Here is a 26,584-nt window from a genome sequence, read left to right on the forward strand (position 1 = left end):
ATGGAGGAGAATCGATGATTTCAGGCAGGAGTCCTGATATTTTAGGACAGAGGGACAGATTGATGATTCAGTCTCCCCAGCAGGGAGAAGGGCTTGAGGTAAGGAGACACAGAAGCTCTTGGGGAACACGTTCTGCACTAGCCAAGGTGTGGAAACTTCAGAAGAATAAAGAGGTTGTTCAGGGTTATCAGTGAGTTTATCAGTTGCTGTGTGTATTAGGGTTATCCAGAAAAATAGAACCAACAGAATGAGCTTTAAGGGAGATTTATTATAGGGGATTGGCTTACGTGATTATGCAGACTGGCAAGTCCAAAATGCACTGTGTGGACTGACAGCCTGGAGACCCAGCAAAGCCGATGGTGCAGTTCCAGTCTGAAGGCCGGCAAGTGCAGACCCAGGAAGGCTGGTGGTGCAGAGGAAGTCCAAAGGCAGAGTCTTCTGGAGCATTTCCTCTTGCTGAAGGAGGCCAGTCATTTTGTTCTATTCAGGTGCCTTTAATGGATTAGACGAGACCAATCTATGTTATGGAGAGCAGTCTGCTTTACCCACAGCTCACCAATTTAAATGTTAATCTCATCGAAAAACACCCTCCACCTTGACAAAATTAACCATCACACTGTATAATAAACCACTCTAAATTGTAGTGACTTAAAACCACAAGCTTTAAATCAACAACCATGAACCATGAGTTGATGGGTTAACTGGACAGTTCCACCGTCTGAGCCAGACTTAGCAGATCAGGGCTGGACTCAGGCATGTATCTGTGGTCAGCTGGTCTAGGATGGCCTCAGAAGGAATGGCTTGTCTCTGTTCCATATAGTCTCTCACTCTCCAACCAGCTATCCTGGGTTTCATCACTTGTTGGCTGGGAAGGGTTCCCAGGAAGCAAGAGGATAAACAAGAGCTCTGGAGGCCCAGGTTCAGAACTGGTGCTCCAAGAGGACACTACGACTTCTGCAGCACTTTGCTGACCAAAGTGGTCAAGAGGATAGCCAAGAGTCAAAGAGTAGAGAAAGAATTCTGTATCTTGATATCTGGCACTACCAAGTCATATCATCAAAGTTGTGAATATAAGGAGGGGAAAACTGTTGCCATTTTCACAAACCATCTACTAGAGTGAGGGTAGCACATAATGGGAGTGGCTGGAAGGTCCACTGCTCTTGTTTGAGGAGAGTTTTTCAGGCGTGGTGCAGCCAGCTGTTGAAAGCGCTTCTCCAGGGTGACTCTATTGGCTCTTGGGGAAGCAGCAGGACTAGCAGAAAGATAGCCAGCTTGAAGATCAGGCAGACCTGGGTTTGACTCAATCAGGGCCACCTCCAGTATAGACAGCAACTTTGTGTGTATTAGGCAAGAGTCAACCCTTGTCTCCACTGGCATTGCCTCACAGAGAGCTCCTCCTCAACCAGGCTTCGTGTTGTGTGCGTCATGGCCTACACTGTTGTAATGTGATAGCCCCCAGCTGTGAACTTTGCTGTTTTACCTCTTTGAGCTTCATTATCTACATCTGCCAATGGGAATGACAACGCCTGCCTCACAAAAGCTGGGGGGAGTCCTAAATGAGTGAAGGTGTAGAAAGTGTCTGGCATACTGAGTGCTTGGTGCTCAAGAAATATTAGTGCCTTTCCTGCCTCTCTGCTATAATGAGAGGCCACAGAAAGAGGTGCTTTAGAACATTCAAGGATGCCTCAGAGTCTTCAGCCAAACCAAATATGAAAGGATGGAAAAGGAGAGAAAGTTATGTGGTGGCTTTAAGTCATTGAAATTGACTTGGGCTAGAGGGGCAGTTTAGGAGTTCTATCAGATGTCTGTCCTTTGTATTTCAAACTTGGGTTACACCAGTTTTGCAAAGTTTTTGCTGCAATAATTGTACCAAGATACCATATTTTTGTATAGGCGCAACTGAAAAGTTATTTGCAGCAGAATAGAAAACATTTCAAATTACTGAATAAAAGAAAGGAGAAGTGAAAATAGAATAAAAGACTCATGCTCCTTAACAACAGATAAAATATTCACATATGAAAGAGTAGACCAGAAACTAAGCCAAAATCTAACACAACTCATACAGACATAGATCACGCCAGAAATTAGATTTTAGCCTAACCTGGGTGTGCATTTACATGCTCAGTCTATCTAGCCTAGAAACAATTATGCCTTGTTACGAGATGCCTCCTAAGAAAGTAGCTCTTCATTAGCAGTCCTAATCTTCCCCCACCTAGTACTCAGAAGCCATTATAAAAATCCATTTATATTTCTGGCTTCAGAAATTAAATTGTAGGTATAAGCCAAAGTGTACATTAAATTAGGGATTATTGTTTGTGGCACTCTATGTGAGCCAGGTGATGCTGGGCCATTTTAATTAAGAATTCGTTTTCAATAACAACACAAGCAAATGAATAACGTTAAGTCAATATTGAAACAGTCATGGGTGGAGGGGATTATGGGAATAACTGTGATACTCAGTTGTATTATAGGCTTATTGTGTAGAGTTCATTTATGCATTAGAAAAAAACATCTTTGCAGCAACTGAATAAAGTCTGTAGCACGGGGCATGGAAATCTTTTGAGCACGATGAGATGGTTGCTAGGGGAAAAAGAGAGGAAGTCCTGCACTTGTTTCTTAAATTAGAAGAAAAGCAAGGTCACTAAGGAACACAGAGTTTTAAGTACAAAGTTTTCTGAATGTTGACTTTGGAAGAGAATTTTCTGGGCTATTTACTGGTTCAGTAATCAATGCTTTTTGTCTGCCAGTTCTTTTGCCATTTATTGAGCACCCACTATGTGCCAGTTACATACACAAAGCATTTTATTCTAAATACCTAAGAAATGAAAAGTTTCACTATTTACTGATGAAGAAACACTAAGAGAAATGAAATGTCTTGCCCGAGGTCACATACTTGGATTATGAAAGAGGTTGGGATCTCAAACAAAGCACATCTGATTCCAAGGCATATGTTGTTAACTATGAGGCTCACTGTCTGCCTAGCTTCTCGTCCCCAAGAGAACTGATTATTCAGGCTTTTGATGCTGCAAAATAAAAATAACAGATAGGAGTTCAAGAACCAAAGCATGAGATTAATTTTTCAAAATATAGTAAGTGAGGTTTTAGGAAAGTGATTTGGAGTATTTGTTTCTAAAGTTTTATCTTTAAAATAAAAGTATTTATGTATGTATATGAATCCCTTCATAAATATCCCACAAATCATATATAAGCCATGTATCAGTTATGGAAAGACTTTACTCAGGAAATAACAGTTATTTGTATTCACCATAAGGAATTCACTCACATACAAGAAGGAGCTTCAGTTGTATTTGAAATGGTTTATCTCTTAAAATACACGATTGGCCCATATATGTTTTCATATTATTCTCTGTACTTTATTTCATTAGAAATTGACTCCACTGAAATCAAAGCATTCTTGAACTCTGTGTATTTACTGAATATTTTGAAGAAAACATAGGCAAGGGGGTTTCATTATAGAACCCAAGAGTATTTCATTTTAACAAGTCCTCATTGGATATATGTCTGGAACTCTTTCTCCTCTGCTGCCAGTCATATGGTCTCCTTTTTCTATTCCCAATTCTCTCCACCCTCTCTAGTTTGCAGATCATTCTTGGGGACCCTAGGTCATGTTTTCTTTTTTATGCAGACCACTTTAATCTTCTCATAGCTTCTGACTCCAAACTTGAAAATCTCTAATTGGGCTGAGGATGAAGGTATTGTTTGCACTGAGCAAGCAGAAGACTCTCCTATTACCAAGGTCCCTTATCTTTAGAATGGTGCTATCAAAGAAAAAAATAGGAACCACAAAAACTCTTATGATAAAAAATAGATTAAATAATCTTATTTAAAACCATAACTGGGCCTGGCACAGTGGCTGGTGACTGTAATCCCAGAACTTTGGGAGGATGAGGAGGAAGGATTGCTTAAGACCAGGACTTTGAGACCAGCCTGGGCAACATAGGGAGACCCTATCTCTACAAAAAATTTAAAAATTAGCTGCGCCTGATGGCAAGCACCTACAGTCCTAGCTACTTGGGAGGTTGAGGTGGGAAGATTGCTTGAGCCCAGGAGTTTGAAGTTACAGCGAGCTATGACCTTGCCACTGCACTCCAGCCTGGGTGACAGAGTGACACCCTGCCTCAGAAAAACAAACAAAATAAAAATAAATATATATAAAAATAAAACCAAACTGGTGAAAGCTCCTTCTGCCTCCTGAGGATGAATGTCATAATTCACATCAGGAGCAGTAAATATGTTTCCTGTTTAGGTTGGTGCAAAAGTAATTGTGGGTTTTGCCATTGCACCAACCTAATTCATTTCAGAGCCTGGTAGAAGAGAAAAAGAAAGGAAAACCAAAACTTCCAAGCCTCCTCTAGCTCTGCTGTATCCAAGCACACTTTCAGCAGAGGATCCATTCATGGAAATAGGAGCCTAATAAGTCATCGCCATTCCACCTGGAGACAAATTCACAGCATACACGTTAAAATGACTCTTCCTTTCTCTTCAAATCCTCTAAGTTGTAATAACCTTAGGGGATAGTTTTTTTCCCAGCTATGTAAAAAAAATATATACACACACACACACACACACACATATATCTATATATAATTTTTAAATTTCATTTTATTTTTTATTTTTTGAGACGGAGTTTTGCTCTTATTGCCCAGTCTGGAGTGCAATGACATGATCTCGGCTCACCACAGTCTCCGCCTCCCAGGTTCCAGCGATTCTCCTGCCTCAGCCTCCCTAGTAGCTGGGATTACAGGTGCGTGCCACTAGGCCCAGCTAATTTTTATATATATATAAATTATATATATTTAATATATATAAATTATATATAATATATAAATTATATATTTAATATATAATACATAAAATATATAATATATGTAAATTATATAATTAACATATGTAAATTACATATGTTTGATATATGTAAATTACATGTTTGATATATGTAAATCATATATATTTAATATATGTAAATTATATATTAAGTATAAATAAATTATATATAATTTTTATATATTAGTTATATATAATTTTTATATATTAAGTATACATAAATATACTTAATTATATATACTTAATATATAATTTATATATAAATTAAATATATAAATTATATATTATATATAAATTATATGTGTATATATGTAAATTATATGTATAAATTATATAACTTTAATATATATAATTTATATATATTTTTTAGTAGGAATGGGGTTTCACCATGTTTCCCAGGCTGGTTTCGAACTCCTGACCTCAAGTGATCCACCTATCTCGGCTTCCCAAAATGCTAGGGTTACAGGCATGAGACACCATGCTTGGCCTGATTTTTACCTTCTTGATAACTGATCATTTCTTTAAGACCTTGCAAGCATTGGCAACTTTTTTGTGTGTGTGTGCTTTAAGTTCTAGGGTACATGTGCACAACGTGCAGGTTTGTTACATATGTATACATGTGCCATGTTGGTGTGCTGCACCCATTAACTGATCATTTACATTAGGTATATCTCCTAATGCTATCCCTTCCCCCTCCCCTCACACCACAACAGGCCCCGGTGTGTGATGTTCCCCTTCCTGTGTCCAAGTGTTCTCATTGTTCAAGTCCACCTATGAGTGAGAACATGTGGTGTTTGGTTTTCTGTCCTTGTGATAGTTTGCTGAGAATGATAGTTTCCAGCTTCATCCATGTCCCTACAAAGCACATGAACTCATCCTTTTTTATGGCTGCATAGTATTCCATGGTGCATATGTGCCACACTTTCTTAATCCAGTCTATCATTGTTGGACATTTGGGTTGGTTCCAAGTCTTTGCTATTATGAATAGTGCCACAATAAACATACATGTGCATGTGTCTTTACAGCAGCATGATTTATAATCCTTTGGATATATACCCAGTAATGGGATGGCTGGGTCAAATGGTATTTCTAGTTCTAGATCCCTGAGGAATCGCCACACTGTCTTCCACAATGGTTGAACTCGTTTACAGTCCCACCAACAGTGTAAAAGTGTTTCTATTTCTCCACATCCTCTCCAACACCTGTTGTTTCTTGACTTTTTAACGATTGCCATTCTAACTGGTGTGAGATGGTACCTCATTGTGGTTTTGATTTGCATTTCTCTGATGGTCAGTGATGATGAGCATTTTTTCATGTGTCTGTTGGCTGTATGAATGTCTACTTTTGAGAAGTGTCTGTTCATATCCTTCTCCCACTTGTTGATGGGGTTGTTTTTTTCTTGTAAATTTGTTTGAGTTCTTTGTAGATTCTGGATATTAGCCCTTTGTCAGATGAGTAGATTGCAAAAATTTTCTCCCATTCTGTAGGTTGCCTGTTCACTCTGATGGTAGTTTCTTTTGCTGTGCAGAAGCTCTTTAGTTTAATTAGATCCCATTTGTCAATTTTGGCTTTTGTTACCATTGCTTCTGGTGTTTTAGACATGAAGTCATTGCCCATGCCTATGTCCTGAATGATATTGCCTAGGTTTTCTTCTAGGGTTTTCATGGTTTTAGGTCTAACATTTAAGTCTTTAATCCATCTTGAATTAATTTTTGTATAAGGAGTAAGGAAGGGATCCAGTTTCAGCTTTCTGCATATGGCTAGCCAGTTTTCCCAGCACCATTTGTTAAATAGGGAATCCTTTCCCCATTTCTTGTTTTTGTCAGGTTTGTCAAAGATCAGATAGTTGTAGATGTGTGGTATTATTTCTGAGGGCTCTATTCTGTTCCATTGGTCTATATCTCTGTTTTGGTGAAAAGATCAACAAAATTGATAGACCACTACAAGACTAATAAAGAAGAAAAGAGAGAAGAATCAAATAGACACAATAAAAAATGATAAACGGGATGTCACCACTGATCCCACAGAAATACAAACTACCATGAGAGAATACTATAAATACCTCTATGCAAATAAACTAGAAAATCTAGAAGAAGTGGATAAATTCCTCAACACAGACACCCTCCCAAGACTAATCCAGGAAGAAGCTGAATCTCTGGATAGACTAATAACAGGTTCTGAAATTCAGGCAATAATTAATAGCCTACCAACCAAAAAAAGTCCAGGACCAGACGGATTCACGGCCGAATTCTACCAGAGGTACGAGGAGGAGTTGGTACCATTCCTTCTGAAGCTATTCGAATCAATAGAAAAAGAGGGAATCTTCCCTAACTTATTTTATGAGGCCGGCATCATCCTGATACCAAAGGCTGGCAGAGACACAACAAAAAAAGAGAATTTTAGACCAGGGATATCCTGATGAACATCGATGCAAAAATCCTCAATAAAATACTAGCAAACCGAATCCAGCAACATATCAAAAAGCTTATCCACCATGATCAAGTGGGCTTCATCCCTGGGATGCAAGGCTGGCTCAATGTATGCAAATCAATAAACGTAATCCAGCATATAAACAGAACCAATGACAAAAACCACATGATTATCTCAATAGATGCAGAAAAGGCCTTTGACAAAATTCAACAGCGCTTCATGCTAAAAACTCTCAATAAATTCGGTATCGATGGGATGTATCTCAAAATAATAAGAGCTATTTATGACAAACCCACAGCCAATATCACACCAAATGGGCAAAAACTGGAAGCATTCCCTTTGAAAACTGGCACAAGACAGGGATGCCCTCTCTCACCACTCCTATTCAACATAGTGTTGAAAGTTCTGGCCAGGGTAATCAGGCAGGAGAAAGAAATAAAGGGTATTCAATTAGGAAAAGAGGAAGTCAAATTGTCCCTGTTTGCAGATGACATGATTGTATATCTAGAAAACCCCATTGTCTCAGCCCAAAATCTCCTTAAGGTGATAAGCAACTTCAGCAATGTCTCAGGATACAAAAATCGATGTGCAAAAATCACAAGCATTCTTATACACCAATAACAGACAGACAGAGAGCCAAATCATGAGTGAACTCCCATTCACAATTACTTCAAAGAGAATAAAATACCCAGGAATCCAACTTAAAAGGGATGTGAAGGACCTTTTCAAGGAGAACTATAAGCCACTGCTCAACGAAATAAAAGGATACAAACAAATGGAAGAACATTCCATGCTCATGGATAGGAAGAATCAATATCATGAAAATGGCCATACTGCCCAAGGTAATTTACAGATTCAATGCCATCCCCATCAAGCTACCAATGACTTTCTTCACAGAATTGGAAAAATCTACTTTAAAGTTAATATGGAACCAAAAAAGAGCCTGCATTGCCAAGTCAATCTTAAGCCAAAAGAACAAAGCTGGAGGCAAAAATTTTCATTTAAATACTGAGCAACATACTCTTCCTGCCACTTTAAAAAATCACCTCCAATATCATCTCTCACATTTTTCATTAGCCATATGGGTTATAACTTCATGAAATAAGACAGAAAAAGTGCAAGGCATGCTGGCACTGACTCAACCACACAGGCTGAGCCAATTATGAATATATTACCCTACAGTAAGCCTGCTGGTCAACTTGTCCCATCATGTACTAAAGATTCTCATTGAGTTTTCCTATTCAGGAAAGCACCCTATGGCTAAAAAATCTACTTTACCCACTTTACCATAGTGGAGATAATCCATGCCAGCTAACTAAAATAACCAACATAATTCTTCATTCTTACATGTAAACAATAACAAACAATCACCAGAGATGTCTGAGAAAACGAGTACCATAAAAATAAAAAAACAAAGATGGTGTTCCTATGCTACACCATCTTCAGAGTCCTAATCTTTGAGTTTTAGACACTTCAAAGTCCTAATTAGCATTTATCCCAAGGGATTCATCAAGCTATCAAGTTCTCTTGTACTAAGACTACTCAAGGTCCACCTGATTTGTCTATGAATCTGGGGAAGGGTGACAGCTCGAATTTGGTCTCCATCTATATACACATTTACAGATAAGGTGAGTGAGGAGCTGAAGGGCCCAGGGCTTTAAGAATACCTATGAACTTTGTTCTATAACAAGATGTCGACCCTGAAACTTGTACTGTCCAGGTCCATCAGGATCTGAATCATCTAAAGATATGTCTAAGACAACTTCCTCCAGTGACTGGAGATGTTGCTCATCGCTATTAAGCTGTGTCATCTGACACACTGAAACTTCGTAGAGGGGTTTATGTAACTAATTTGCATGGTAAAATAATCCAGATAAACTGGTTGTCAAGACAGATGGAGGCTGGCTAAGCGAGGCTGAATTTTGATTACTCAACTGAAATAATTCAGTATAATTTTGTATATCTGACTTATAATTATTTTGAAATGTTTACCACAGTGGGGTGGGAAGGTTTGCTCTATATTAACAAAGTGAAAACTTAGGCAATTATCCAGTTATTTCAACACTTTTATTTTTTCCCTGCCATCTGCTAGTAAAAAGAATTTTGATTAAAATACTTAAATAGTTGAGGCAAAAATGTGCTTGTATGCGTGTGTGTGTGTGAAGGGTTTACAGTTACATGAACATACAGATAAATAAATAGCCCTGCTTTCCACTTCTTTCTGACAGAACTTTTTTTCCATTAAAGTACTCCTGTGTTAGTCAGCTTGGGCTGCCATAACCAAATACTACCTACCTACCTACTGCTTCCTACCATGTACCTACCTGTGTTCAATTTTCTCTCTCCACTAGGAAAACAACAACAGCAACAACTTTATCATTATCATAGACTAAGGCCATTTCTAAAGAAGAAGTTGAAAGTGGGGAGAATTATCATAAAACATGACTGGTAATGAAAAGAGTGTTATGTGTCAGGAGGATGAATTAGTGAGAATAGATTCTAGTCAAGTGTCTTTCTCGAGAATCAACTCTCACGGAACCTCCAAAATGTATATAAGATGAATTACCGCGGATGGAAAATTAAACTAATAAATAACCCAATTAATGTTTTCAACAAAAGTTCCACTCTTTAAGACTTCAAAAACAATTTTAAAAAGTGAAAAAGAGACTGGGTATGGTGGCCTGTAATCCCAGCACTTTGAAAGACTGAGGCAGGTGGATCACTTGAGGCCAGGAGTTTGAGACCTACATGGCCAACATGGCAAAACCCTGTCTCTGCTAAAAATACAAAAATTAGCCGAGTGTAGTGATGCGTGCCTGTAATCCCAGCTACTCAAGAGGCTAAGGAACAAGAATCACTTGAACCCAGGAGGCTGAGGTTGCAGTGAGCTGAGATGGTGCCACTGCACTCCAGCCTGCATGAGTGCAGTCTGAGACTCAGACCCTGTCTCAAACAAACAAACAAACAACAACAATAACAACAACAAAAAGTGAAAAAGAGTTTTCCATAGGAATACAAATTTTATTTAGTTTTATTATGTCTCATCTTTTCTTAAAGTTCTACTGTGGAATTATTTAACAATCTTAGATGTAATATTGTATGCTATATAGTTAGGAACATTCTAAACTACAGACATTTTGTTACTCAATTCCTTGATTCAGAACTCAATTGCATTGACAGCAAAAAAAAAAGAGACATTTACCAAAAGTTCAACACGGAAAATCATCTGGAAATCCAGCTTTTATTTCTCAGTGAAAACAATATATATGTTTGCCTTTACTATGTTTCAACAAAAATAATGCCATTTATATGCTTTTAAAACTTATGGGCCAGGCGCGGTGGCTCACGCCTGTAATCCCAGCACTTTGGGAGGCCGAGGCGGGCGGATCACAAGGTCAGGAGATCGAGACCATCCTGGCTAACACGGTGAAACCCCGTCTCTACTAAAAATACAAAAAAAAAAAATTAGCTGGGCGAGGTGGCGGGCACCTGTAGTCCCAGCTACTCGGGAGACTGAGGCAGGAGAATGGTGTGAACCTGGGAAGCGGAGCTTGCAGTGAGCTGAGATTGTGCCACTGCACTCCAGCCTGGGCGACAGAGCGAGACTCCGTCTCAAAAAAAAACAAAAAACAAAAAACAAAACAAACAAACAAAAAAACCTTATGAAATACTTTTACATAAATTGTCTCATCTGAACTTGTCAACAACACTGTGAGATGGATAGGAAAGCTGTGAGGGACAATTCACAGCAGGGGAAGCTGAGTTTGAGAGGTTAGATTCATTTCTCAAGGTGAAAAAGAAAAGATTACCATGGGGCCATATCCAGAGAACACTGTAGACTAAAAGGAACAAAGATTGAAAGAAAAGAAAATATTTCCTGGAAATATTACATAGAAACCTGAAGACTAATCTCACATAATTATTTAGAACTGTAATACGTGAATGAAAGAATTGCAACAAGTGGCTTGTGGGAAAGCTATCCTACTGAGAACGTAAACTGGCACTACACAAGTTTTGATAAGGAGGAAGGTGTGTGACCCAGGCAAAAAAAGAAGGCTCAGGAAACCTCATTCTCTGATTTGAAGGTGACATGTCTAATTCTATTGTAAAAGCAATGTCACCCCAGAGTCTGTAGAAGTCAAGGAGTCGGTGAGCAGATATATTTAAATATGTAGACCCAATCCAGGTGCAGCGGCTCATGCCTATAATCCCATCACTTTGGGAGGCTGAGGCAGGAGCATTGCTTGAACCCAGGAGTTCAAGACCAGCCTCGGCAACATGGCAAGACCCCATCCCTACAAATAATTTAAGAATTAGCCAGGTGTGGTGGTGCATGCCTGTGGTCCTAGCTATTCAGATGGCTGCAGCAGGAGAATCACTTGAACCCAGGAGGTCAAGGCTACAGTGAATGGTGTTTGTGCCTGTGCCACTGCACTCCAGCCTAAGCAACAGAGCAAGTCCCTGACTCAAAAAATAATTATATATATATATATATGTATAAAATGCATGCACACACTTCCCTATTTTATATATGTAAATATATAAATATCAAATGTATTTCATATAAGTATATAAAACATATTTATATCAATTGTATATATTACCTTTACTTATTTATAAAAAAGATCTAGAATCTATTTCTTTTTAGAACATTGATACTATGCATAAAAAGTTATGGTTATAAAATAAATTTTTTAATGTACAGCATTTCTTAAATCAGCGGAAGAATATCCACTGAGGAAAAAAGTCTTAATTTCCTTTTATAAATAGCTGTGGATTAGAGCACTACAACAATAGTTCTAACTCTGCTATTGCTGTGCATTTGAAGCCAAGATGATGACTGTATTGAAAGAGAGGGAAGAAAAAATCAATAGATTATGGCTTCAATGGAGCTCACAACAGTGCTGATTAGAGAACACAAATGGATTGCATAATAGTAAAATAACCATAAACTGGGTATGGATTTAAGCCTATGTTAAGGCCATTCTTAACTGCATTGTGTCTTTAGAAAACATGCATTGAAATTATAACAGCAAATTAAATCTATTAGACCGCAAAATTTAATACATAAAAAATAGCATTTATTAATGATCTGGAAGAAGGAGTAAATAGCATGTTAATGAAATTTGCAGATGCTGCTAAATTGGAAGGTGTTACAAACAACAATGCAGATGGGGGCTTAATACAAATGGACCTTGAAAAGTTAAGGAAGAACCAACAGTGACAAAAAAGAAAAGAAAAGAAAAAAGAAAGGTCGAACTTATAAAAATATCAGTTAGAAAAATTTCAACATGAGAAAGAATAATACAAAAGAAATGTGGCCAGAAAAGTGACTTTGAAATTTGACCAGGATTTTGTGATTATAACAAGTTGTTAAATCCACATCTGGGAGGTCCTAACCCAGATCCTGGGAAGTAGTAGTCATTCCCACTCTTCCTCCAGGCAGTCCAGAGGAAGTATGTTGCTTAGTTGTAGACTTTTGGTAGCAAGAGAAATGAAGAAAACACAGATCAGGCACATCAGTTAAAAATGCATATAGAAAAGAAAGGGATTACTATGGGAGACAGATGATTACGTATTAGTATCATCTAATCAGGTATATAATGAAAAAGACCATGAGAAATCTACAGATATCTGAAAATTTTATATAAAAGACAGTTATGTCACTTGATTATTTATGAGTGATTGTTAAATGGATCTAATAGCTACCTTATAAAATATAATTCTTGCTTTTCCAGAAATCAACAGATAGAAGAGTTCTCCTGCTCTATTGCACATGCCTAAATTAAAGAAATTGGTGGTACAGCTGAATGACATATGGGGTTATACTGTTGGGTTTCTTAGAATGTCTGGAAGTTTGGGTCTGAGAATTTGGTTTATCCAGGAAAACAGCAAGATATGTCTAGGGGAAGCTCTGAGGACTGTAAGAAAGTAACAGTGTATCTGTAATGTTTACCAGCTCACCTAAGATATAGCCACCTGGGGATGAAAGTTCATCCCTGCTTATTGGATCTTTTAAAGCAGAAGCCTCAATATCAGAAACTTGACTAGGTTTCTAACACTTTATTTTTATGTAGTTATATTATGTATGCTTTTCTTTAGATTTCAGTAATTTTTTTTGAACACAGGCTGCCACCCGGCACTTGGGATGGAAGCAGGGTATTCTTGGTTGCCAGGTGTGACAAGGAGCTTGAGAACTGATGTAGGCAGGTTCCAACGTGTAGGGGAAGATGTTGGGAGGGGGCAATGGTGGAAAAATTGAAGCTGGGCCCATGCACAAACTTTTTCCACCTGGGTATTCTCCTTCTTGAACCCTTCTGTAGCGTTTGAGGATTTGTGTATAGGAAGATATTCTTTATAGTGGTCTGAGACTATTCTTGAACGATTAATTACAATAAACTAGTGAGAAATCATGCCTTTAAAACCTTGAAACTCTTGTATCATCTTATCTAAATGAGTACCAGCCCTTTGCTGCTACGCTATTTAGTTAGTAAATTGTTTTAATAAATTAGACCAAAAACTTTAAAATCTTTCAGAAAAACACTATTTGATGGCATGTACTAAGATATGGAAGTACATGGAATTGCCTCTGATTTGTGCAAAGGTCTTGTGGTACATATTATAAAATATGCCACTTTTTTTCCAATTTTTAGCAATGGCTGCCCTCTTTGAGAAAGAATTATAGAGACTGACCAGGTGCTTCTTATTGCCCATTTCTTTATCAAAAACATCTAAAAGTATATTGATACACAGTACAATAAAAACAATGTGGGCTATAGACTTGGATAGATCAAGGCTTATCTATATCCTGACTTTACCACATATTAGCTATGTGATATTCAGCAAATTGCTTAGCATCTCTGACTCTTCAGTTCTTCCTTTATAGACTAAATAAATTAAATAAGTAATGTATTTGCATAACTTCTGATAAAATGCTTAACACAGAATCATTGTTCATGTAGTATTAGTTTCCATACTTCTCTGCAAATGAACTCCCTGAGATAGTTAAATGTAGTTCCTTGAATCATAATTCAATTAGGAATTCACTTTCTTTTATTCATTTCTTTATTAAATAAATATTCACTGAGTGATTGCAAGCAATGTTTATGTCAGTTGAGGTGGATTTGCACAGACATGATAATATAGGTGGATCTTCCCTTTAAAGATCATGAAGAGAAGGAACAACAGCTTGTAAATAATCATAATATGGGGCAAAACCCAAAAGGTAAACAAAAGTATTCTAAGATTCCAAGGGGTGAAAGATTACTCCTTCTTTTTTTGAGGCAGGGTCTTGCTTTGTCACTCAGGCTGGAGTGCAGTGACTTGATCATGGCTCATTGTAGACCCAACCACCTGGTTTCCAGCGATCCTCCCACCTCAGCCACCCAAGTAGTTGGTACTACAGGTACATGCCACCATGCCTGGCTAATTTTTAAATATTTTGTGGAGGCGAGGTCTCAGTATGCCGCCCAGGCTTCTGAGCTCAAGTGCTCCTCCTGCCTTGGCCTCCCAAGATTACTTCTTAACAGATGATTGGAAAAGGCTTTCGAGAAAGGGAGCATTTTAGCTGGGCCTTGAAGACAGCAGAGGTGCTAGAAGAAAGTAATTAAAAGGAAAGCATGGAAATTGGAAAATGAATGATTCTATTTGTCATGAGGCCCATGGTGATGCGAGATAATGTTTGGGTTAAAAAAAGGAGGATTTGGGGTTATAACTTTGGGTTAGATAATGGAGGATTTTGAATGCACCCTAAAAAGCTTGGACTGACATATTAGGCAGTAAGGCATCAATAAAGTTTGTAAGCAAAGGTTTTTTAGTTTTGATAGGATTCTTCTACCTAATTTATTAGCTATTCCTTCTAAATTCATGTTAGTCCCTAATTAGATATGCATGCTTCCTAGGCCTTCATCCAAGTTGTTGAAATGTTCAACAGGGCAGGATAAAGAAGAGAGCCCAGTAACGTACCATTTAAACCCTGCTCCACCAGGGCACTGATCCATTCATCAGCATTTGTGGCTCAGTTTTCAATCTAACAGTGTATTGTGTTGTCATCAGTTAAAATTTCCCTCTGATTTCTAAAGCCATCCTGAGAAACACTGTCAAATGTTTCACTGAAATCAGATCCACACTGACCTCCTATGATACCAGTGGCAAAAACTAGAAACATCTTGATTTCAGTGAACCCATGCTGGGATTCAGTGAATCCCAGTGTTCATATCCAAAGTCATTACCAGCCCTTCACTTAATAATACCACTTAATAATAAATAACTCCAGGATTCTGCCAGAAAATTATATCAGTTGTTATGTCTTTGGGAAGAGGTATATGAATTTCTTGCAATAAAGTAGAGTTAAGGTTGAGTAGAAAGAACAGCAAGGCTCAGCCAGGCATGGTGGCGCACACCTGTAATCCCAGCACTTTAGGAGGCTGAGGCAGGCGGATCATGAGGTCAGGAGTTTGAGACCAGACTGACCAACATGGTGAAGCCCTGTATCTACTAAAAATACAAAAATTAGCCCAGCATGGTGGCGTACACCTGTAATCCCAACTACTCAGGAGGCCGAGGCGGGATAATCACTTGAACCTGGGAGGCAGAGGTTGCAGTGAGCCAAGATCGTGCCACAGAACTTCAGCCTGGGCAACTCAGTCTCAAAAAAAAAAAAAAAAAAAAAAAAAGAAAGCAAGGCTCAGTGCTGAATGGATGTGAAAAACTCAAGTTATGATTCAGTCAAAGTTTAGATCTAGTATTTTAAAGAAAAGTAGCATGGCAAACAACAGTAAAGAGTGAGCAGTGACTGGACTCAAGACTCAGATATGTAGGACTTTATTATCCCACATGACTATCAGGCAGTATGGTCCCAAGGAAGGGACAGTCGTTTAAGGACTGGGCTGGCACCACATCCCAGATTTTCTAACATTTAGCAAAGTGCTGTCTTCCCTGCTTGATGCAGCTGCCCTCTTATGCTGCATCTTGAAGCAGAGAACACGGCAACCAACTCCCTTCAGACTCTAAAATAACAGTTCTCAAAATGTCTGGGAACCCTTTGGGGGATTTGCGAGGTCAGAACTCTTCATAAAAATATTGACACTCTCTCATGAGTATACAGTGGAATTTCCCAGAGGATACACGTAGTATGATATTGGAATAAATTCAGAAGCAGATATGAGAATCCAACTGTTGTCTACTAAGCCAAACATTAAAGAGATTTGCAAAAATGTAAAACAATGGCATTCTTTTAGTTTTTTAAAATTTGGGGCAATGGTCATTTTTCACTAAAATGTTATTTATGTTAACATAGGTAGGCTTATTGGCTTATTATTTTTAAGTGAATTATTTTTAACTTTTTTTTTTTTTTGAGACAGAGTCTCGCTCTGTAGACAGGCTGGAGTGCAGTGGCGCCATCTCGGCTCACTGCAACCTCTGCCTCCCAGGTCCCGCTTCAAGCAATTCTCCTGCCTCAGCCTTCAGAGTAGCTGGGATTACAGGCGCATGCCACCAGGCCCAGCTAATTTTTGTATTTTTAGTAGAGACGGGGTTTCCCCATGTTGGCCAGGCTGGTCTCGAACTCCTGACCTTGTGATCCACCTGCCTCAGCTTTCCAAAGTGCTGGGATTACAACCGTGAGCCACCACGCCCAGCTTTAATTTCTAATAGAATAAATATTGATAGATATGACTCACTTAAAAGCTATTTGGTATCCTCAGTGACTTTTTAAGAGTGTAATGGAGTCCTGAGACCAAAAAGTTTGAGAACTGCTTGATCTGAAAAAACAAGCCTGAAGTCCACCTTTTGCTCCCTGAGGGAAGGCAAGTTGCCCAACCTTTCCAAGACTTTTTCTGGCTCCATAGCATGGAATGATGACTTAAACTACCTGCTAGGGTTATTGTGAAGACTAAATGGGGAGAGTCTGTGTAAAACTCTTAATTCAGTGCATGGTGTATGACTATTCAGTAAATATTAACCATCTGTTATTATTATTGCTTCTGCTATTACTATTACTACTACTATGAGGGCTATTACTCCCTCCTGGTGATGTCTTTACTCAGATACATAAAGAACTTATTCTTTGAACTTGATAATGCTTTCAGGCCATTGCACTTGTTCCCTTTGCCTGGAATATCTTTTCCTCCTCGTCATTTCTTCTTGTATCAACTTTGAGCTTCTTTGACTTGGAAGCCTTCATTGACCTCTCAAAACTCTGCTAGGTACCCTGCTGGAAGCCCCAATCTTTGCCCCTTTAAGAGCATACCACAGTGTAATTGCTTATGTCTTTGCTGGCTCTTCCATCACACTCTGAAAACTCTGTGAGAGAAGGGACCATGCTTGTTCACTGCTATAATCATAAAGCTCAGCACAGTGCCTGGCAGTCGGTAAATGCTTGTTGAATACATCTTGTAAAAGTCTTCAATGTATCTTCTTGCCACACTGCTCCTTTCATGTCCCAGGGTGCCTAAATAAACTCGATATCCTGAATATTCTTGTAAATCTCTTTGATCCTCAAGTTAGATGTAAAAACTAAACTCAAACAATGATCTAGGCTTCATTTATAAGTTTAAGGTAATGGTTAAATGACTTACAGGATGTTCGATTACACACCTTATTTCCCTGGGATTCAGAGTTGTACAGGAGGTAAAGTCTTGGCCTTTGCATAAAAGTTGGGTAATTCTTAGCTATGATCTGGGCATAGACTATAAACAATTTAAGAAGGAGAACTAACACGGCTAGAGAAAATGCCCTGGGTGCCAGCTTGCACCATAACTCTTACCACTATAAGAGAGGAGGATAAAGACTGCTTTCTTCCTTTTAGTTGCCATTCCTTCTGCCATTCATAGAATTTATGTCTGCACTTTTCTCATCCACTGATAGCTGGTGGCAGTTTCAGAATATCTATTGGAAGAGGGGCTTAGAGGAAACAGTCTCATTGAATAGGGAGGTAGGAAAGTTTTTCCTTAAGCTATATTTGTATTTTTCAACTTAGATTGCATGTTTCTTTTGGAGAATGTTCTTGGATATAAGAGGGTGCTAAGGACTTCCAAGCCACCCCACTGCTAAGAGTACATCTATTTTTAGTGTGGAAACATTTGAAGTAAACGAATAGACAGGTTTGATAAGAGAGGATTGACTAGATCTCTTTTATTATTGCTTTTCACACAGGTAAACCTCAACTCTGCCTGGTAAGCATTAACCAATTCAAAAAAGATTTGAAGTTCAAAAAAGCAGTCAGTGTTGAGAACACATACTAGACTATATTTATTAGGTCTGGGGCCCTAAAAGATCAGTATAATCAATAGGAAATAGGCAGCTTGACAAAAGAAAAACCAAACTTGAGGCAATCAGTTTATCATGCAATCATTATATATTTATTTCAGCTATGGACAATACATATGCCGATACCACAGAATAGAAGATGTGACCTCAAAGGGCTTGCAACCTATTTGGGAAGACAAGTAAATGTCTACTAGATTATCATTTAAGCATACTTCTGAGACTAATCTTTAGTGTTTCTTGTTCCTGCTGGTTATTCTCTTGGCCTAATTATGTGAGGAAAACAGAATGAAGGAAAAGGGATGGGAAGCAAGGGCAATGTGGCTAAAAATATTAATGCTCTTAAGCCATGTGCTCCAAATTTAAAGCAATACATTCATGGTTTTAAAGCTGGGACCTGTAACTAACTTCTAATTAGTCCCTCTTATTTTGTAGAGGAGGAAACTGTGGCCTATCCTGCAAAGCACTCTAGCTGATAACCGGTGGCTCTAAAATCAGAAGTCAGGTTCTCTGACTCTCAGTCTAGTGTCCTTTCCATCACAAACAAGGGCTTCTGAAGGTAAGGTAAAATGACTGGAGTCTTCCTACGCCTGGGGTCTATGCTAAAGAGCCTTAGTTTTTCCTTGAATGGATAGGATGGAATTATTTGAATTATTTTATTAGACCTGCATTACAAATTTTTTTAGCATGGCAATTTTCATCAATTCTAATTTCTCAGTTATCAAAATACAATTTATTAATGCTAAAATCTCCAGTCCTTATCAAAGGGCAAATTAATTTGAATACCAGACTAATAAATTGCTTTTTAACCTCTATTCACCCACCTCTCCGCTTTCGTATCTTTAACCTATTTAATGACTTACAAATTTTCTATTTCACTCTTGACCTCTTTTCTGAATTTCAGTTTCATATTTCAGTTGCTGCATCTCTACCTGTTTTTACTTCTATGACCTCAAACTCAACATGAAGCCAGCTTCCCTTTCACGTATTCCTATTTCTGTCAATGACACCATCATTCTTCCAGTCATCCAGGTCTGAAATCTTGGCATCATCTCTCCTCTTCTTCTCTTCTAAATCTTGCCGCTTCTCTTCTAAATCTTGTGGGTTACCAATTTCTGTGCCCTCTTGCTGAAATATTTAATATTTCTCTCAATTCCATTTCTTTTTTTTTTTTTTTTTTTTTTTTTTTTAAGACAGAGTCTCACTCTCATCCAGGCTGGAGTGCAGTGATGCGATTGTGTTTCACTTCAGACTCGACTTCCCCAGCTCAAGCGATTCTCCCACCTCAGCCTCCCAAGTAGCTGGGACTATAGATGCGTGGCACCACACCGGGCTAAGTTTTTGATTTTTTTAGAGATGAGGTCTCACTATGTTACCCAGTCAGGTCTCAAGTGATCCCCTCAGCTTGATCTCCCAAAGTGCTGGGATTACAAGCACCACACCCAGCCCATTTCTTTTTTTTAATTCCATTTCCTACACCCTAACTCAGGTCCTCATGATCCCACAACCGGGTGGTGACAATATCTACCACTCATCCTGGTCCCATCCTAGCAACCCAACCTACAACTACTGTGGACTACTCTCTCAAAATTACAGTTTAAACAAAAACACAAACACCCATTTCACCCCTTTGATTCTAATTTTTCACTGCTCCCCGGTGTCCATGGATAATAAAATTCAAATTCAAACTCCTGGATAATGTTGCCTATGCCTTGCCACCTCCTCGCACTTTTCCTTCACAAAACCATCCTCCCCAATCAGAAATTTCTTTTCTTCCCAACGCCCACCTCTACCTTTGGCTTAGGCCTGTAATGGACTCTGGTTCCTCATCTGAACTCTGCTCTGTTAAAGTTACCAACTACAGCAGCGGACCACGGCCCCTCCTCAAAATTCCAGAGGTACCTACTGATCTTTCTAGGGAGGCAGCCTTCAGACCTGTGTTCCCAGAAATCTCTACGTTTGTCCCTTTCCCAACTAGAGAATTAACTCTTGCAGGGCACAAAACAGCCTCTATTTCTTTGCGTCCCCTGCGCCTGTTTGTTGAAGACTGAGTTGAAGGAGTAGCAGGTGGTGTTAACTCGTCAAAAAGATGGTGGCCAGGGGGAACACCCCCACAGCTCTCCCCCGACAGCAGGGCAGGTGTGCCTGGGGGCCTCGGCGGGTGCCGGGGCGCGGGGCGGATGGTGCCCCCGGGCGCAGGCCAGGGAGGCCCAAGCGCCTTCCCCACGCCCCGCTCGCCCGCGCGTGTGAGGGGAGGGCTGCCCGGCCGTTCCGCGCCGGGAGGTAGGTGGTGCTGTTGCCGTGACTGTCTTCCTTATTGGCGCCGGGCAGAGAGGCGGAATGTTCAACTCCTGACTCCGGCGGAAGCGTGGGAGCCGCGCGGGCCGCTGTCGTCCCAACCCCCGCCGCCCTCGTCGCGCGCGGGGCCTCCGCGCCCCCGGCTGCTGCTCGCGCCCGGCCTGGGAGCCAGGTAGGGTCCAGGCTGGAGCCCGCGGAGGGCGGGGAGGGAGGGGGCGAGGCCCGCCGCGCTCGCGAGTCGTCCTCGCGTCTTGGGGCCGAGGTTCCGCCGGGGCCCGGGAGTCCAGGCGGCCTCGGGATGCTACTTGGGGCTCCTCTCCCTGACCCAGGACCCGCGCGGCGGCGGCGGCGGCCGGAGCGAGCATTCGCCGCGCCGGAGGAGTCCTCGCGGGACCTCGGCCGCGGCGCCGCCAAGTGCGGTTCGGGAAAGTTCGGGCCAGTCCCACGGAGAAGTTGGTGCCTGGAGGCGCGGGGCGCAGGCCGGAGCGGCTCGGGATTCCGCGGCCCTGGGCGTGCGGCACGGGCAGGGGCTCTGCAAACAGGAGAGCCGGCCAAGCAGCGGGTGGTTGGGGCACTGTCGGGAGGGGAACCGCGAGGCCCCCAAATCAGGGCAGGATGCAGGCCACTTCCCAGCACTCGCTGTGCGTGCGAGGAGGGACGACGAACTTCTGCTTTTCTAAGAACTCGGCCGCTAGCGGTCTTGCTTTCCATCCATTTTCTTTCATTCTGTTTTCCTCACGTAATTAGGCCATGCGAATAACCAGCAGGAACAATGAACACTAAAGATTAGTTTTACAAACATGCGTAAATGTATCCAGAGCCACCCAGAGCCGCCGCTCCCCGCCCTTCCTTCGCCGGGCTTGGGCAGCGTGGCGCGCCCGCCCTCTCGGGCTTCCCCCTTTCCTCCCACCGGAGCCCGGGTTGTCCCCTTTGGCGACCCTCAGGCAGCCGTCTTTTTGTGGGCTCCCAGACCTGCACCAGGCCCAGAAGTACTTACCCAGGCCGCCGCCTCGCCTGGCCTCGCTTGCCCATGACAGCTTTCAGAAAACTTTAATTCAGGACTGGCTAGATAACATCCGATTGCCTAAAAAAAATTTTTAAAAAGATTATCTCTGTTAGATCGCCGAAAATGTTAATGTTTCTGATGCGCTTTGAGATCGCGCATAAGCACTGTTTATGGGGAACTTAATTACTATTTTTGTTAGTTTCTGTAATAATGAAAGCAACACAATTTAGGGGCCCATTCCAAGTATAGTACAGTAAGCAGCTCTCATTAATAATGGTGTGTGAGAATCGTCTTACAGAGTGAATTTGAGGATATTTGAATTAAGATCGTTGAAAACAGTACCTACTTTAACCCCAAAGCTGTTTTAGGAGAGACTTCTTGTTTCCCTGACCTTCCTTGAAATTAACAGCTAGGATTTAGTGGATCCAAACCTCCAAACACGTTTAAAGACAAAAATAAACAAGTGGTTCAAGGCTAGTTAATGTCCTCCTTGTAGTAGGCCTATCTCCACAGTGAAATTTCACTTGTTTTTCAATTTTCAAAAAAAAAAAAAAAAAGTGATGGCTGCATTTTAATTATGTTTATGGTCATTTGTAGAGTCTTTGTTTTAAATTCCTGCTACTATAGTGAGAGATTTAGGAGACTGTAAATGAATACGAATTTAGTTTGGGAATAGAGAATTAAGATAAAAATAGTCTTTTGGACCCCTGCAATGTTTATTTTAATCTTTCACAATTTAACTCCTATAACTTTTTGAGATTATTTGGGGGAGTTTTTTAACTGCAAAATATTGTTGTTTAAATAAAAAAATTTAGTGATAATAATTCCAGAGTAAATGACCATGATGCAATTGCAAGGACTTTCTTGTCTAAAAAAGCAAATAAATGATTGATCTGTTTTTCTTATTCTTTTAGGGAATATATAAGGACACAGTAAAGAGAGGGAAAGAGAGAAAAATATCCAAATATTAAACATGCGGACTTGGATCTAAAAATGGATGGTCAAAGATCTTGGGAACTAAGGGGCCTTCTTGCCAAATAAGGAAACTTGGCAAGTTGCACTGTGTATTTTAACTTAGCACAAGAGTGAGTGTTATTGGCAATATATTGGCTCAGAGCCTATCAGGAATGAGCAGTGAAACTGACTTCGATAGGGCTACAAAATTATAAATAGGAGGTATGAGGGGTGTGGAGTGAATAATCCAGTCATCAGAGAAAACACTGAAGAAATTACAATGATGTTTCATGAAAAGAAGTCAGATGTAAGGTGAAGCTATTGGTGTGGAGTGAAAGAGCAAAATGGACAGTTTATTTTAGAAATTGGTAGATTCAGAAGAGATGAATCAATGTTTTTTGTTTGTTTGTTTGTTTGTTTTTCTTAAACTGGAAAAAGGTGTTGTAGGGATATAGTGCTTCTTGGAATAAGATAGCTCTATGTCTGTATCCTGAGACGTTGGAAATAAAAATGAATTTAGATCACTTGTTTTCCATTTTATTCTACCCAGGACAGATTGACAGGGTGAGTGTCTTGTCTATCTAAATGTAATATGAACAGTTAAGGCCCCTTTTGGTCTTACTGCAAGGAAGATTTAGGCTAGTCTTTTGGCAGCTATTAACTTTGCCTCAGTAGACACAAATAAGCAGAGTTCCAGCTGTGACCAGAAAATTGTACCTGGTAAGGTAAGAGGACTATGAATGCTAGAGCTTAGCTTGATTTGATGGATACATGGATGCTCTTATGTCAGACCCTCCTACGGAAAGCTGAAGCATCGATTACACCCTAATAGCTGTTAAGTAATCCCAGCACAGTAGAATCTGTGAGAACAAAGCAGCCACACATTTGACACCTTAACCCCAGTGTCTTCAATTGTAATAGGAAATTAAAGCCTCAAATTGAACTTTAGGTGGATGGTAAGCAATCCAGTAATTACTGTAATAAGAAAAGAGTTAGTTTAAATAGGGAAAACAAAAGGCAAATTAGGAGGAGGAGGCAGAATGTTATTAACAAAAAGTCACGATATGGTAGAAAACAATGATACGACTTTGGAGTCAGGCCTGAATTTGACACAAGTTGTATCACCTGTAAGGTAGTTGGCTTGAGCTACTTTCATACCCTTGATCCTCAGTTTTCTCACTCATATAAGTTAGAGACAGTAGTACCTGCTTCTAAGGATAAGTACAGTCATGTGTCCATTAACGATGGGTATACGTTCTGAGAGAACTGCATTGTTAGGTGATGTAGTTGTGTAAACACTGCAGAGTGCACTTACGCAAACCTAGATGCTATAGCCTACTACACACGTAGGCTGTGTGAGATAGCCTGTTGCTGCTAGGCTACAGACCTATGCAGCATGCTACTGTACTGAATAGGCAATTGTAACACAATAATAAATATTTCTATCGAAAAATAGAAAAGGCACAGTAAAAATACAGTATAAAATATACGGTATCAAAGATAAAAAGTGGTACACCTGTATGGGGCACTTACCATGAATGGAGCCTGCAGGACTGGAAGTTGTTCTGGGCAAGTCAGTGAGTGAGTGGGGAGGGAATGTGAAGGCCCAGGACATCACTGTACACTACTGTAGACTTCATAAACACTATACACTTAGGCTCTACTAGATTTATTTAAACATTTTTCTTCAATAATAAATTAACCTTAGCTTGCTGTAACTTTTTTGCTTTATAAACTTTAAACTTTTTTTTTTTAACTTTTTGAATCTTTTGAAATAACACTTAGCTTAAAACACAAACACATTGTACAGCTATACAAAAATTGTTGATATCCTTAGTCTGTCAGATTTTTTTTCTATTTTTAAATTTAAAAAATTGTTTTGCTCCTTAACCTTTGTTAAAAACTAAGAGACACACACATCAGCCTAGCCCCACACAGGGTTAGGATCGTCAATATCACTGCTTTCTACCTCCACATCTTGTCTCACTGAAAGGTCTTCAGGGGCGGTAATGTGTATGGAACTGCCATCTCCTATGATAACAATGCCTTCTTCTGGATACCTCCTGAAGGACCTATCTCAGTTAACTTTTTTTTTTTTTAAGTGGAAAGAGTATACTCTAAAATGAGGATTAAAAAGTATAGTAAATACATAAATGAGTAACACTCATTTATTGTCCTTATCAAGCATTGTGCACTGTACATAATTGTATGTACCATACCTTTATACAGCTGGCAGCGTAATAAGTTTGTTTACACCAGTGTCACCACAAACACATGAGTAATGCATTGTGCTATGATGTTAGAAAACTGTGCCATCACTCAGCAATAGGAATTTTTCAGCTTTATTATAATCGTAGGGGATCGCTGTTATATATGCAGTCCATTGTTGACTAAAACATAGTTATGTGGTGCATGACTTTATGAGAAAGCACATAGAAATGCTCGTGACAGTGCATGAAAATTCAGCCACTGTATCGGTGTGGTAAAGAAGGATGTTTTACCACATTTTTCCAGTTATACACAGAGCTGCTTGCCCACTGCCCTAGTCTGTTTTCTGCTGCCAGAGCAGTCTATCACAGCCTGGGTAATTTACAAGGAACAAGGGTAATTTATTTGGTTTATGGTTCTGGAGCCTGGAAAGTCCAGGAACATGGCTCTGGCATCTGGCGAGAATCACCCATTGTGGAAGGGTGGAAGGGGAAAGCAAGCCATGAAAGACAAAGAGAAAAAGTGAACTCCTGAGGTAATTAACCTACTCCCAGGCTAACAGTGAGAATCCATTTATGACCTAATCACCTCTTAAAGGTTCTGCTTCCCAGTACTGTTACATTAGCAACGAAGTAATTAAATTTCAACATGAATTTTGGTGGGCTCATTCCTACCATAACAATCAGCTCTTCCAGCGAAGGCTTGCCTTTGGTACCCTGTCCCGTTCCCAAGTCATACTTATGTAGTGGGTAGGTAGGTTTTCATAACTACTCTCCTGCTTAGGGTTTCTAAAGTATGCTTTAGAACCACTTGGAACCATTCTTATAGCTGATTTTGAGCAAGGCCCAACACCGTTCTTTCTGGATTCATCTCCGGGCTTCCATTTAAGAAAACCAAAAAGAAAAGGAAAGAACTTCTGTCTGCACATCATGTAGTAAATCTTTACTTATTAAACTTTTCTACCAAAGTACTCTGTTGTGGGGAAAAATGAATGTTTTCCTTCAAGAATTTGTCCATATAGCCACAGATAACCCAATGCAAGCAAGTACTTGCTTTAAAATTTTGTATTTAATCTTAAAAATTTATGTGGATTTTGCATTCTCTTCTGTCCTTCTCTGTTTTACTTAAATTGAACAGATTGATACAAACAGATACATATTTATTCCCCCAGATCTTTTTTTCTTTAGAAAGAGAGTCTTGCTATGTTGTCCAGGCTGGCCTTGAACTCCTGTGCTCTAGCAATCCTCCCACCTGAACTTTCCCAGTAGCTGGGGTTAAGGGTATGTGCCTCCTTGCCTGGCTTATTCCCCATAGTGTTAAAGTGAAATTGATGCTGTAGGACAGCTGTTTATTCATATCACCACCTGCACAATACTGTGTAATACCACATATGGGAATAAGCACACGAGGAACATGGGATTGGTCCTAATAAAGAGTCCTGCACCATTAAGCTGTGCAGCCCAATACTGCATGGGGTGGTGCAATTCCATTTTGCTGATAAAAGAATAGGGTAGATCATCATCCAAAGAGTTTTGATGTTAGGTGATTATACACTGGCTTTCAAGACAAAGAAACCTC

At 39.9% G+C, this 26,584-nt stretch overlaps 1 protein-coding gene and 1 long non-coding RNA gene across 3 annotated transcripts in view; one reads left to right on the plus strand and one right to left on the minus strand.

Moving 5' to 3' along the window:
- Window positions 1–259: 259 nt before the first annotated feature.
- Window positions 260–22,368, minus strand: LOC112426959 (uncharacterized). Its single transcript, XR_011609863.1, has 4 exons — window positions 22,191–22,368; window positions 21,836–21,922; window positions 2,894–3,023; window positions 260–492 (listed from the first exon to the last, which is right to left on the minus strand). It is a non-coding gene; the product is annotated as an uncharacterized lncRNA (long non-coding RNA).
- The window catches only part of MAP3K20 (mitogen-activated protein kinase kinase kinase 20), a 193,917-nt gene continuing 188,179 nt past the window's right edge, over window positions 20,847–26,584 (plus strand). Inside the window, exon 1 of one of the 2 annotated variants that reach the window (XM_011743951.3) lies at window positions 20,847–21,010. The gene's annotated coding sequence lies outside the window, so the exon portion shown is untranslated. The remainder of the gene's footprint in view (window positions 21,011–26,584) is intronic. The other variant, XM_011743954.2, reaches the window with a different exon arrangement.

This window comes from Macaca nemestrina, chromosome 11 (genome assembly GCF_043159975.1).
Source record: "Macaca nemestrina isolate mMacNem1 chromosome 11, mMacNem.hap1, whole genome shotgun sequence".
Classification (NCBI taxonomy): Eukaryota; Metazoa; Chordata; class Mammalia; order Primates; family Cercopithecidae; genus Macaca; species Macaca nemestrina.